This window comes from Anthonomus grandis, chromosome 20, assembly GCF_022605725.1.
Source record: "Anthonomus grandis grandis chromosome 20, icAntGran1.3, whole genome shotgun sequence".
In the NCBI taxonomy this organism is placed as follows: domain Eukaryota; kingdom Metazoa; phylum Arthropoda; class Insecta; order Coleoptera; family Curculionidae; genus Anthonomus; species Anthonomus grandis.
In genome coordinates, this window is record NC_065565.1 from 73,032 (window position 1) to 84,964 (window position 11,933).

Genomic DNA, 11,933 nt, shown 5'->3' on the forward strand with positions numbered 1-11,933 from the left:
ACTGGATTGAGGAAATATAAGTGAGGAGATAATCAATAGGGAGGATATACATAGAAATGGTATTGACGATAATTTTCTACACCGACACCTAGGAACCAATCGGATATAACAGAAAATCAAATGCTTCGGTTTCAGGATTTTCCCATTTAAATTTTTATTGTATTTTAATTTTGTACTTTGTCACTACCTTTGTGACGAATTTATGGAGCGTGACAAATTTTAAAAAGTATCTATTCCGAAAGGTTAAAGAATGATTGTTTGTCTCTTACGCTTTCGTATCTAAAATGCACGCTCTTGAAAATTTAAACCAAATTTGAAATCGTGAGCCTGATTTCATCAATAAGGTCATCACTGCTGTATTATGTTTATTAGTTTATACAATGCCAAAACACCAGCTTTCAAAGTGCAAGGTCCTGAATTGAGTAAGGCATCTTTGCAGAAGCACTTTGTAAGATGTGTTATTAGGTATTATAATAGGTGATGACTTTCTTTTTGGTTATTGTCGAAGTGAAAAACTACATTGAAAACGTTCGGAAATTGAATAACAATTGTCAACCATTTGATATTATTTTGTACTTTTCCAGCTAGTATGAAATAACCATGAACACCAGCCTTTAAAGTGTAGAGCCTGAATTGAGTAGGGCATCTGTCAAGTAACACTTTGTAGGACGTGTTGTAATATATTTTTTGAGATTCATTTATCTCACAGTCCTATGATGTTTTCTGATAAAACAAATAAGGTAATTTGATGCTGTAATGGACCTTACCAGGATGGGATATTAATATAAATTGTCGATTTCGTTTTGATATAAACTGCAATTTGTGATATTAAATAAAACAATATCTGGTAGAGTGAAAGAAAAGCCACCCTAATGGGAATTAGATATAGAGATTAAAGATCTCATCTGCAGGATAATTCTACAGAAATTTCACAGAACCATTTACTTACTATGACCTGCCAGTCCCATCACTAAACTTAAGAGGTCCAGTACGAAAAATCAAATTCGTACAGCCACTTCTCTTAACTGTTGAGCTAAATCTAGACTTCGCCCTATCCATTTATCTGGAAACTCGTCGTCTAGCCATTGCCGAACGGGAAGAACATAGCGAGGAGGAGTCTTATTGGAAATATATTTCAGACGACGAGTTTCCAGATAAATGGATAGGGCGAAGGGGGCCTATAGAATGGCCTGCTAGATCTTCTGATATAACGCCGTTAGACTTTTTTCTATGGGCTCATTTGAAATCTATTCTGTTTACTCCCCAACCTGAAAGTTTGGATGAACTTCGTCAACGCATCATCGACAGCTGCCATGATATACCACAACATGTTTTTCAATATGTCCGTCAGGAATTTGAACATCGCCGATATCATTGTTTGGCCAAAAACGGGCAACATTTTGAATACTTATTGAAATAAAAACTGATATTTTAATGTTTTTGTTTTCTATCTGAACAAATTAAGATAAACAAAATAAAATCGCAAATAAATTCATCCTCATCTTCTTCAACACCCGCGCACAATTCGTGAGCCCATTCTAAACACTTTTTGCATTGAATCCAACCATCAACTGATGTAAAATATTCTTCACAGCAGTAAAGACAAGTTGGATATGTCTCATCTTCCGAATCCGAGGAGTTGGAAAGGCTTTCTTTTATTTTATTTCCATTTTTCGGCGTCTTCTGCTTTAGTGTCTTCTTGTCATTTCTCTTTTTTGTTTTAATTGTGTTTTCTTTTACTTCCTTTTTCTTGATACTTTCTTCAAGCGCAGTTTTGTATCGCGTGCTGGTCAAGACTGCACTCAATCAATCAATCATATGCTTTATTGTCAAAAAATTACAAAATTTTGTAGACAAAGCTAATAAAAAAAACATAAAAACAAAACACACAAAATAAAAATAAAAATAAATATACAAACAAAATAAATACATGCAAAACTGTACAAAAACAATGTACCTGGTCAATATACATCATAATGTATAAAATGTCAATAAAAATAAACACAATGGTCAATGACAGTAAATTAATTAAATACAAAATGAAAGTGCAATTCATTTATTAAAGAAAAAAAAACTAATATATTTTCTATTTTAAGACATAAAAAGAGCCAGTGTGTGTGCGATACCCAAAAAGTTATCCTAGAAAAAAATCCTCCACTGCGTACAAGGCTTTTTCCAGAAAGTATGCCTTCAAAGCATTATGAAGTCGAGGAAAAGAAGTAATTGATTTAATTTCCAAAGGCAAATGATTATGCATCTTTTTGGCTTTGTATAGAATAGAGCTTTTTACTAACTCGGACCGAGGAGTTTGCAGATAAAGATCATGCACTGCGTTGCGAAGTGAATAATTGTGAGACGGCCTACTTGGCATTTCTGACTTATGTTTGCGTACTAAGCAAATAGATTCCAATATGAATAAAGAGGGAAGAGTAAGTATCTTGTATTTTTTAAAGATTTCTTGACAGTGAGCTCTGCTATTAAGTCCAAGCAGATACCGAACTGCTCTCTTTTGGAGTTTAAAGATGCGCTCAAATTGAGTCACACCGCATGTGCCCCAGAATGGAAGGGCGTAACGTAGATGTGACTCAAAAAGGGCATAATAAACTGTTCTTGACGTTTGAAAACTTAATTCCCTGGAAACTGATCTTAAGGCAAAACATGCTGAACTTAATTTTTTATATAAGGCATTAATATGCAAGTCCCATTTTAGGCAGTAGTCAACATTAAGTCCCAAGAACTTCACAGATTCAACAACGTCCAAACTGGTGTTGTTAAGTACAAAGGGTTGAATAGTAGTTTTATATGATAAGACTTTAGTTTTTGAGACATTTAGGCACAGAAGATTAGAATCGCACCACGATTTAATGGTAATTAAATCATTAGAAATAGTAGCATGTAGTGCCCTAGCATCCGGATCGCTCCATGTAAAGCTAGTATCGTCAGCAAAAAGACAGGTTTTGCCACTGATTTTAAGATTGGCCATGTCATTTATAAGAATCAGAAACAAAATAGGGCCCAGGACTGAACCTTGAGGTACCCCACATTCTATTGGTTTGCAAGAAGACTTCGTCGTATCAACCTTTACAAGCTGATTTCTGTAACTGAGATAAGATTTAAACCACTCAAGGGGCGTTCCTCTGAACCCATAGTGATTCAATTTATCAATTAAGATGTTATGGTTTACACAATCAAAAGCCTTGGAGAAATCACAAAAAATTGTTGCTGTTGAATGATTATTATTTATACTGGTGTAAACACTATTAAAGAGAGAAAACATAGCATCATTTATGCACTTCTTACTCAAGAATCCAAATTGGTGAGGAGTAAGAATTTTATATTTAAACAGAAACGATAAGAGCCTTTTTTTAACTAATCGTTCAATGATCTTTGATAAAGTGGGAAGGAGTGCGATTGGGCGATAGTTTGAAGCTTGTTGTTTATCTCCTCCCTTATGCAAAGGAATAATTATTGCAGTCTTAAGGCAGGTAGGAAAGACTCCATTTTGGAATGACTTGTTAATTAAGTTTGTTAGATGGATTAAGGTGCAATTTGGCAGATTGGAAAACATTTTGAGAGTGAGCCCATCTGTACCAGATGATGATTTGTTTTTTATTTCATTAATTGTAGTTTGAAGCTCTGTTGATACAATGGGGGTAAAAAAGAAGGTGTGTAATAATTTCATTTGGGAGATATGAACGAGGATCCTGAGAAGGTGTTATGGTAGCCATTAGATTTTTAGCTACATTAACAAAGTAGTGATTAAGGTCCTCAGGTGAAGTAGGGATAGTGCTAGATGAAAAAGTCTTATTTCTTAATTCATTTACAATAGACCATGTTTCTTTGGCAACATTACTTGATTCGATCATCCTTTTATTATAATAAATATCTTTTGCAGCTTTTATAGTCTTATGGTACATTTTTCTTTAAAGCTTAACAGAGTTATGAAAAAATACGCTGTCTGTAAATTTTTTCAGGTGTGATAATGAGCGCATGTTTTTTGCAGAAACACGTAAGCCTTTAGTGGTCCATGGCTTATGATGTTTAATTTTGATAGGTCTAAGAGGAAACGACTTATCTGCAATACTTGATAAAGACTTTATAAAACTAGAAAATTCACTATCTATATCGTCAGTAAGAAAATCCCAATCAGGCGTTTGGCATAAGTTCTTGAATTGTAAGAAATTATTTTTGCCAAAAACACGGCCTAATTTACGTAACGTGTTTTTGCCTTTAGAATTTATGGAAAATTTAGTTAGTGCAGCTTCATGATCAGAAAATCCGGAATTAAAAACCGTACAATCTACGAGTTCAGGAGCAAAAGATGACACGACATAGTCGATGGTACTAGAACTATTTCTAGTTATTCTGGTAGGAAAGTTAATATGCATTACTATACCCATTGAGACGAAAATAGAGTGAAGAGATTCTTGAGCAGCACACACACTGGAAAAATCAATATTAAGGTCGCCACACAAAATTAATTTACCTTTTAAGGGCAAGGATTCTAGCAAGCTTAGTAGTTTTTGAAGGAAAGTCTGTAAGTCAGCGTCAGGTGTTCTATATACACAAATAATATAGAGGTCGTATGTATTATGGTAAACTATGGAAAATTCAAATACTTTTTCTGATAAAAAGTTATCAAACTTAGTTACCGGTGAAAAATCGTTGTTTATAGACATAATCATAGTGCCCCCATGAGATAAATTAGTTCTATTAAATCTTGCTATTGTAGTGTAATTATAATAGTAATAATAAAAGTGGTGGAAACGGATATACAAGCGTCGGAGGGAGTCTATGTTAGTAGGTAGGCCCTCCGAAGCTAGCATTAGCTTGACACTGGTCTTGGTGTAGCCTTCGAGACAGACGTTGGAAGGCTGGTCATAAAGGTATGCCAAGTAGAGCCTAAGAGTTTTTAAGATGGTGGGGTCTCTCAGTCTAGCCAACAGGTACCGTCCATTTTCCGCATCAGATTTTTGGGATAGTCGCACTACTGGAGGAGTCATCGGGTCCATATTATGCAGTCCATCATCATCATTTGCCTTCTCCACAAGTTTGAAGCTGACATTTTCTTGCCCAAATGACTTAGATGCAGCTATCGCATCTTTATCTAAACCAAATTGAAGCATATTGAGCTGATTTGAGACAGGTTTGGGAGTTAAGGTTTTATTAGCTGCCGGTGGAGAATTTAACGGTGGTAATGGACCCATCCTCCGTCCATCCACTACAGCACCAGCCGGCCATACGTTCGTCTCTTTTAGCCGGCTAAAAAGATCCTTGTTTTGGACACCTACTTTAAAGCTGGATTTCACACTGTCTTCATTTTGCGTGAGGGAAAAACATCGAATAAAAGCATTAGTCTGGAGCTTATCTTTAACGTAGTGAGCGAGCCGGTTTACTGTATAGTCAGGAGAAATGTTAGAGACGATTAGGTAATGCCATTCTTCCCTAGTTATGGTTTTCTGAGGTGAAACCGTTATTCTTTTTGTAGGGGGCGAAACTTCTGGTTCCTGATCGGTCTGTATAGAAATGGAAATGGATCTTTTTGCTATTGTTGGAATGTATTTAGGGATTTCTTTTTCCTTAACTGTCAACTTTTCCATTTTAAGGGCCATTTGATTAATACTCTTCCGTAAATCTTCCATTTCCTTGGCAAGTTCTTGTTTGGGGGAATCATGAATCTGGATCTTGACGGATTCGTCGTGTTGTTCGTTTAAAAGTTCATGACCATTAGCTTTTATGAAAATGCTAAAATCATCTGCATCTAATCTTCTGATTAAAGATTGACAAAATGATTGAGGGTCCATTTGTTGATTTACAGCAAAATTTTCACCATTTCGACCAGACACCCATTGTCGAACTTTTAATGTGGAATTAATTTTGGTCAGCATAATATCATTTAGAATACTGTTTAGCGCTGTATTTCGCTTTGAAATGGAAAAGCGAAATTCAGGTAAACATAAAAATGACTGTACGATGCTATTTGCATAACATGATACCATATCGGTATTTAATAAAGCAGGCGGTTTAGTAAATAAGTTGGGGTTGTTTTCGTCATCTGAATTAATATCTACTACCATATTGTCATTATCTTCTACACTTTGGTAAGTAGAGATAGCCAATGCATTTTGTGTTGGTAAAATTTACATTTGCTTGGTATTAAATTTTAGTTCAGTAGAGCCTTTTGTAGATTGTTTATTTTTATCAACGTTTTTTACCTGCTTGGGAATAAAACCTTTATCATAAATACTAACCACTAGTGATTTATGGTGACTATACACAGTATTGTAAATATTGTAACTCAAATTATTAAAATTACTAAAAAGCCAATCAATTTGAGTTTTTGATTTTGTAGTTGATTCGCCAACACTCAATTTGCAACTTAAACTTTTAGATATTAAACAATTTTTCAAACCATTTTCATTTTGATTGATAATATCTTGATTAAAATCACCGATGATTAGGATATCACTTTGTTGATCAATAATCTCTTCCAAACAAAATTTAGCATGTGCAATGCTCAATTTTGGGGGAATATAAACTGCTATGACATAAATTTCATTCAAGTAAAATGTGATTGCTTGAAACACTATACCACAGAAATCTTTGGTGTATTTTTTCACTGACTATTTTTGCTGATACATTTTTTTTCTTGAAACAAATTATGCCAAAAGGTTTACTTACAATTTGATCGTTATTCAGGTTGGCAAATACTTCAAAATCATTTATTTTTAAATTTTGTTTCTTTTTAAGTAACCAGGTTTCAACAAAAATTAGGAAATGTGCGTCTTTAAAAATGGGATTATTTTTTATAAAATTAAAATTTTTTGGTAGACTTTGCACGTTTTGATAAGCAATAATGTATTTGACATTAGAATCATTAAGACACTGAGTGTCATACCTGGATGTTATAAGTTTGTTTTGTTGCATATTTACCAGTTCTTTATAAGTGGCATCCTTTTCGGTTACCGGTTTGGGGGCCTTAAAGTTACCAATGATGTAGGAGCCACTAAGCTTTGTAGCCCGACTGCACGCAACATAGGTACTAGTTCTCGTCATGCGATTTCCAACGTGAACAGCCACTTGCTTGTAGGTGGCACCTTGACTCTTGTGGATTGTAATTCCTTCACTGATTACAAGAGGAAACTGAAGACGCTCAACGTGAACATTGCTGCCTTTTTAAACTTTAATAGCTCTTGCAGCTTTTTCTATGGGCGTCCAAGTGTATAACACACCCATAGACTTCTTAAGGGATTCGTTTCTCTTGCGGCATTCCTGGCCTGACTTGGAATCGAAGAACTCCATCCACACTCTTTTTTTTTGGGAATTTGGTCAATATTGTCGACTTCCCTGGACTTAATCAATTGCACATCTTTGTCGGTCATTTTACCAAACGCCATATTATTAAGGGCAACTGCAAAAGACTTATCTTCACTCTGTCTCATTATTTCTGAAAGTTCAAAATATTTAAAATGATCCCACAGATACGTTCCGCATAATTCTTTATACGGATTTATTTTTACTGGGCAAAAAATATACATATCCCTTACTGGGGGTAATTGACGATTATCGCCGCATAAAATTATTGAAATATTTCCAAATACGGCGTCAGATTGAAAGATTTGCTGCAATCTACTGTTAGTATGGTCAAACAATCTGGCGCCAACTATGGAATATTCATCTATGATAATTAATTTTAAGTCACACAAATTACAATAAATGCCGCATGTAAGGTTATACCTCCGATATTAAATGCCGCTTTACCGGTAGGCGCACAAAGTAACACTTTTAAACTTCAGGATTATTCCCGGTATTGAGTTGAAATGGCGCAATAACGACGAGGTTATTGCCGTAATCAGGTGACTTTTGCTTGTACCTGCTAGCCTGTGCAGTAGAAAGTTCCCCTTCACAATTAGACTGTCTTGCACGACATTAAGGAACTGATACTGCTTGTGATTCAGTTTGCTTATGAGGGCTTCATACTCTGAATCGCTTATCTGATGAGGCGTTGGGAAAGCGATATGTTTTACTGGCGCTTCGTCGCATAAATGGGGTTTTCTAGTCCATAAGGCATAAACTCATCATCGATTTCTCCACCGAATCCACCATCGTCTAATTGATTTGATCGGTCTTCGGCAAGTTTCAGTGCTTCGTCGATTACCTGTTCATCTAAGACATTGAACTTTTGTCGATTTGCAACAATCTCTTGGTATCGATCTTTGTATATGGTCTGTTGATCAATGTTCTCATTTTCAACTTCATCCTTTTCATTTCTCCATGGGATGTATAACATTATTTGTTCCCTATAATAGTTAAGAGGGTCTTGCTGAAGTCCATAACTACGGTAGGCTAAAATTTTAGCATGACCCCTTTTAACTAAAACGCTACTTCCATCTTTTAAGGGTAAACCATTAGCCTTTGTTCCTGCTTGTTTCTTAAAGAAATCATAATAGGCCGCAAACTCAGCCAAACATATGTTTTCCCTCATCAGGCCGCTGTTCATAATGTCCTACAATAAGACCATCAATATGTATAAGACCATCACAATAAATATTGGGATCGTCATTGTCGTATTTCTTTAAGTTGCGCTAATGGTTTCAACATTTTTGCCATTTCCCTGATTGGATTTGTATGGATGTAAACATAGGAGGCACATGTGTCATGCATCAGTAACACACAGTAGGCGGCTTCCTGGGCACTTACTTTGCTCGCATTTAAGAAAGCTGCTGCAAGAGTTTTAAGTTTGCCCTTAACATCTAAATTACCTTTTTTAATTTCTTCCATAGTCTTCATTAAAATATCAGACACACCTCTTTGGGACTTATTGATATAGTTGACTATGTAGGTGCAACAACCATATGGCTCAAAAACTAATTGAATGTCCATGTTGCTCTTCATCATGGAGAACATTTCAGCATTAAAGTTGTTAATAAATCCATCTTTTGGCAGCCTTTCTAAAAATAAAGTGGTTTTAAATATGTTGTGCTGTATAACATTAAGATACTCATCCTTAGACATACCAAGGTCAGCCAAAAAGTTTTCGAATGATAAATCTGGTTTATCCTTAAGCCTACGCATTATCATTAAAAACTTTTCAGACATGGCCTTACGTAAATCCGCTTCCTTGGTTTTGTCAATTTTTATTGGCGTTAGAATTACCGATTTATCCATTGGCAGGAATGGGATACCATACCTGCAAACTTTGTGTCCCCGCACTTCTTTTTGACACGATTTAGAATGATGATGCGTATTAAACTGAATTATATCACGGACACTTTCTAAATCACTATTAAAGGTAATATACCTGTTCGCGAAATCGGCACACTCTTTGAAACTTTCTGGTGTTTCTTGGAATTTTGAAGCATTGGATAACCACAATAACCCGTGAACATGAGGAGACCCACGATGTTGAAATTCTATGCGGTAATAATGATGCTCTATGGGATTTTGTTTAAAGGGTCCATTTTGACTCTTCATATGCTTGAATAGCAATTTGAACCGATAATCAAAGTACCTGGCACAAGTTATCGGATCTGTTCTAATTAAGCGAGTTTTTTCTAAGTAGGGCATACTCGCGGCCTCCTCTAGAGTACCGTCTTTTTGATCAACAACTTGTGCTAATACCTTGATTAATTCGGGCCATGCTGTTTCGGCTGCTGAAACGGTAAAGAACAGTGTAGGGATTCCAAATTGACGAATCATAGACAGTAATTTTGTGCTTCCAATAAGCAGGCGAACCTGCAATTCTACTAAGAAAATGGAATCCCATGTCACTTCGAATCAGCTGGTCTAGAAACTTCGCTTGTCTTGTCCAGCTGTATATTTTCCATCCTCATTCCTCTTTTTTCTGAGACATGTTGCAATTGCACTGGATAATTGAATTAGTTGACGTTTTTTAAATGTATACAACAGATAGTCTGTCCTTGCAAATCGCCTCTCTTTGTGCTGGAGTTGTATTTTCGTCTGGTCAGAATAGGAGAATTTTGTAAGAAATTGCTTAGCATGTCCACAGAAAAGTGTAGGAAATGAGAGTTCATCGCTAAACTGGTCCAGCATCAAATGTATTGGCGTTTTACCTTCTCCTGGGGCAAAACAGATATTTTCTAGGTTACATTTGTCAAGCAAAGTTTCTTGGCCCCCAGGATTTAAAGGCTCTTCTTCTTCATCTAAGAATTCATCTAAATTGTATATGTTGTTTTTTTCAATTGAAGATTCTGCTTGAATATTTTTTATTGTCATTCTTAAATTCTAGGGGTACTTCCATTGTTTCGAAAAACGATTATCGAACAATTCTTCAAAATTTTCACTAGTCACTGGTTTAGGATCCAGTTCCACCACTTTTGAGCCTTCATTTAAGATCTGTGTAGAGGATTCTACTTGAGATCGTATATAGTCATTAATATTTTTTTCCCAATCATCTGATTGCTTTATGCCTTCTTGTATGTAAAGAGGTTGTTGACACAAAAATTTTGCCGCTTTCAAAACAACTGCGGGCCGTATGGTTTCCAGGAGATAATCATTTTTATAGTTCATTTTTCTCTTGAGCTTAACCTGAATAGTTTGTGTCTCCTCTACATTTCTAGGCAATAATTTGGTCAAAGTATCTATATTTATAGGGACATTGATTATTTGTCCAGTTATGTAAAACTGTCGTGCATATTCTACCTGTGGGATTTGCATGAAAGGTAACCTGGCCGACATCATCCTTTCTTCAAGGATAGTCAGATCTTTTAGCTCCACTGGAATAGGGTGAACAATATTATGATTGCCGGACCAGAACTTTGGCAATTGTCTTTTATAAATGTCTTGAGAGCAAGAGTTGCAGAATAACACGTCATCATTGCAAATTTTTGTCGTGAATTCTGTTCCAAATTTGTTTTCCAATCTTTGAAGATTTAATTTGGTACATGAAGTAGGAAACCATAACCGCAAGCAACTTCTATATAACTTAATTAAAACTGATAGTCCAAACTCTTTAATGTACTTGAGGCCTGTTTCAGAGAGAGAAATTATAGCATACATATGTGCAAACAATGGTGGGGCCTTCTCTTAAAGCTAGTTCAAACTTGGTTGGATTATTGGTTCTAGTATCTTCCGGGATTTTTTCACTATTCCCCAATTTCAACTGTATGGGATAACTTTTTAAAAGAATTAATAACTTTTTGTTTTTTTTTTGACTAACAGTTTTTGATGACAATACTTCATTGTTGTCAATGACCGTCAATGACTTTCGCTTATTAGACCTTATTACAATTTCATTGAATTTTACTTTGCTTGTACTATCCTCTATCTTGCTTATGGGCAACTTGTGTTGCACATGTACTTGCTTACCAGTATTTTGTAAACTTTTCTCTTTGTCACCGCTCTCTGTATTTTCCAACTTTTTGGATAGATATTTTTTTTTCTCGATGTTTTTTGTCTTAGCGGACTTTTTAGCGGGCTCATTTTTGGCATCTGAAAAATTTATTAAGCATACTTGAATAACAATCCTGGCTACATTTTGGAAATTGACAATTTAACCAGTAATTTTAATAAAATATTTATTGGAAAGTGCCCAGCAAGAAAACATTACAGAACAATCTATATTACTTATATAAAACATGGTTATATCGAAGAAACATCATCCCACTCTCTAGCAGCTACGTCACGTCGAACGTCTATTGCCCGAACAACCAGTGTTGCCAGGTCTCATGATTTATCATGAGATCTCATGATTTAAAAAAAAAACAAAGATTTAAAATCGTAACTCAGAATATTAGTCGTAAAAATAAAAATAAAATAAAAATAACCTAAAACTACAACTAAATGTACACATATAAATATCATAAAGCCTTAAATAATATCCGCACAGCCCTATATAAACGGGAAATACTGACGAGTATGGGGATTCCCCGAGATTCTCGGATATTTCTACGGGCTATATTTTTCACGAAGTT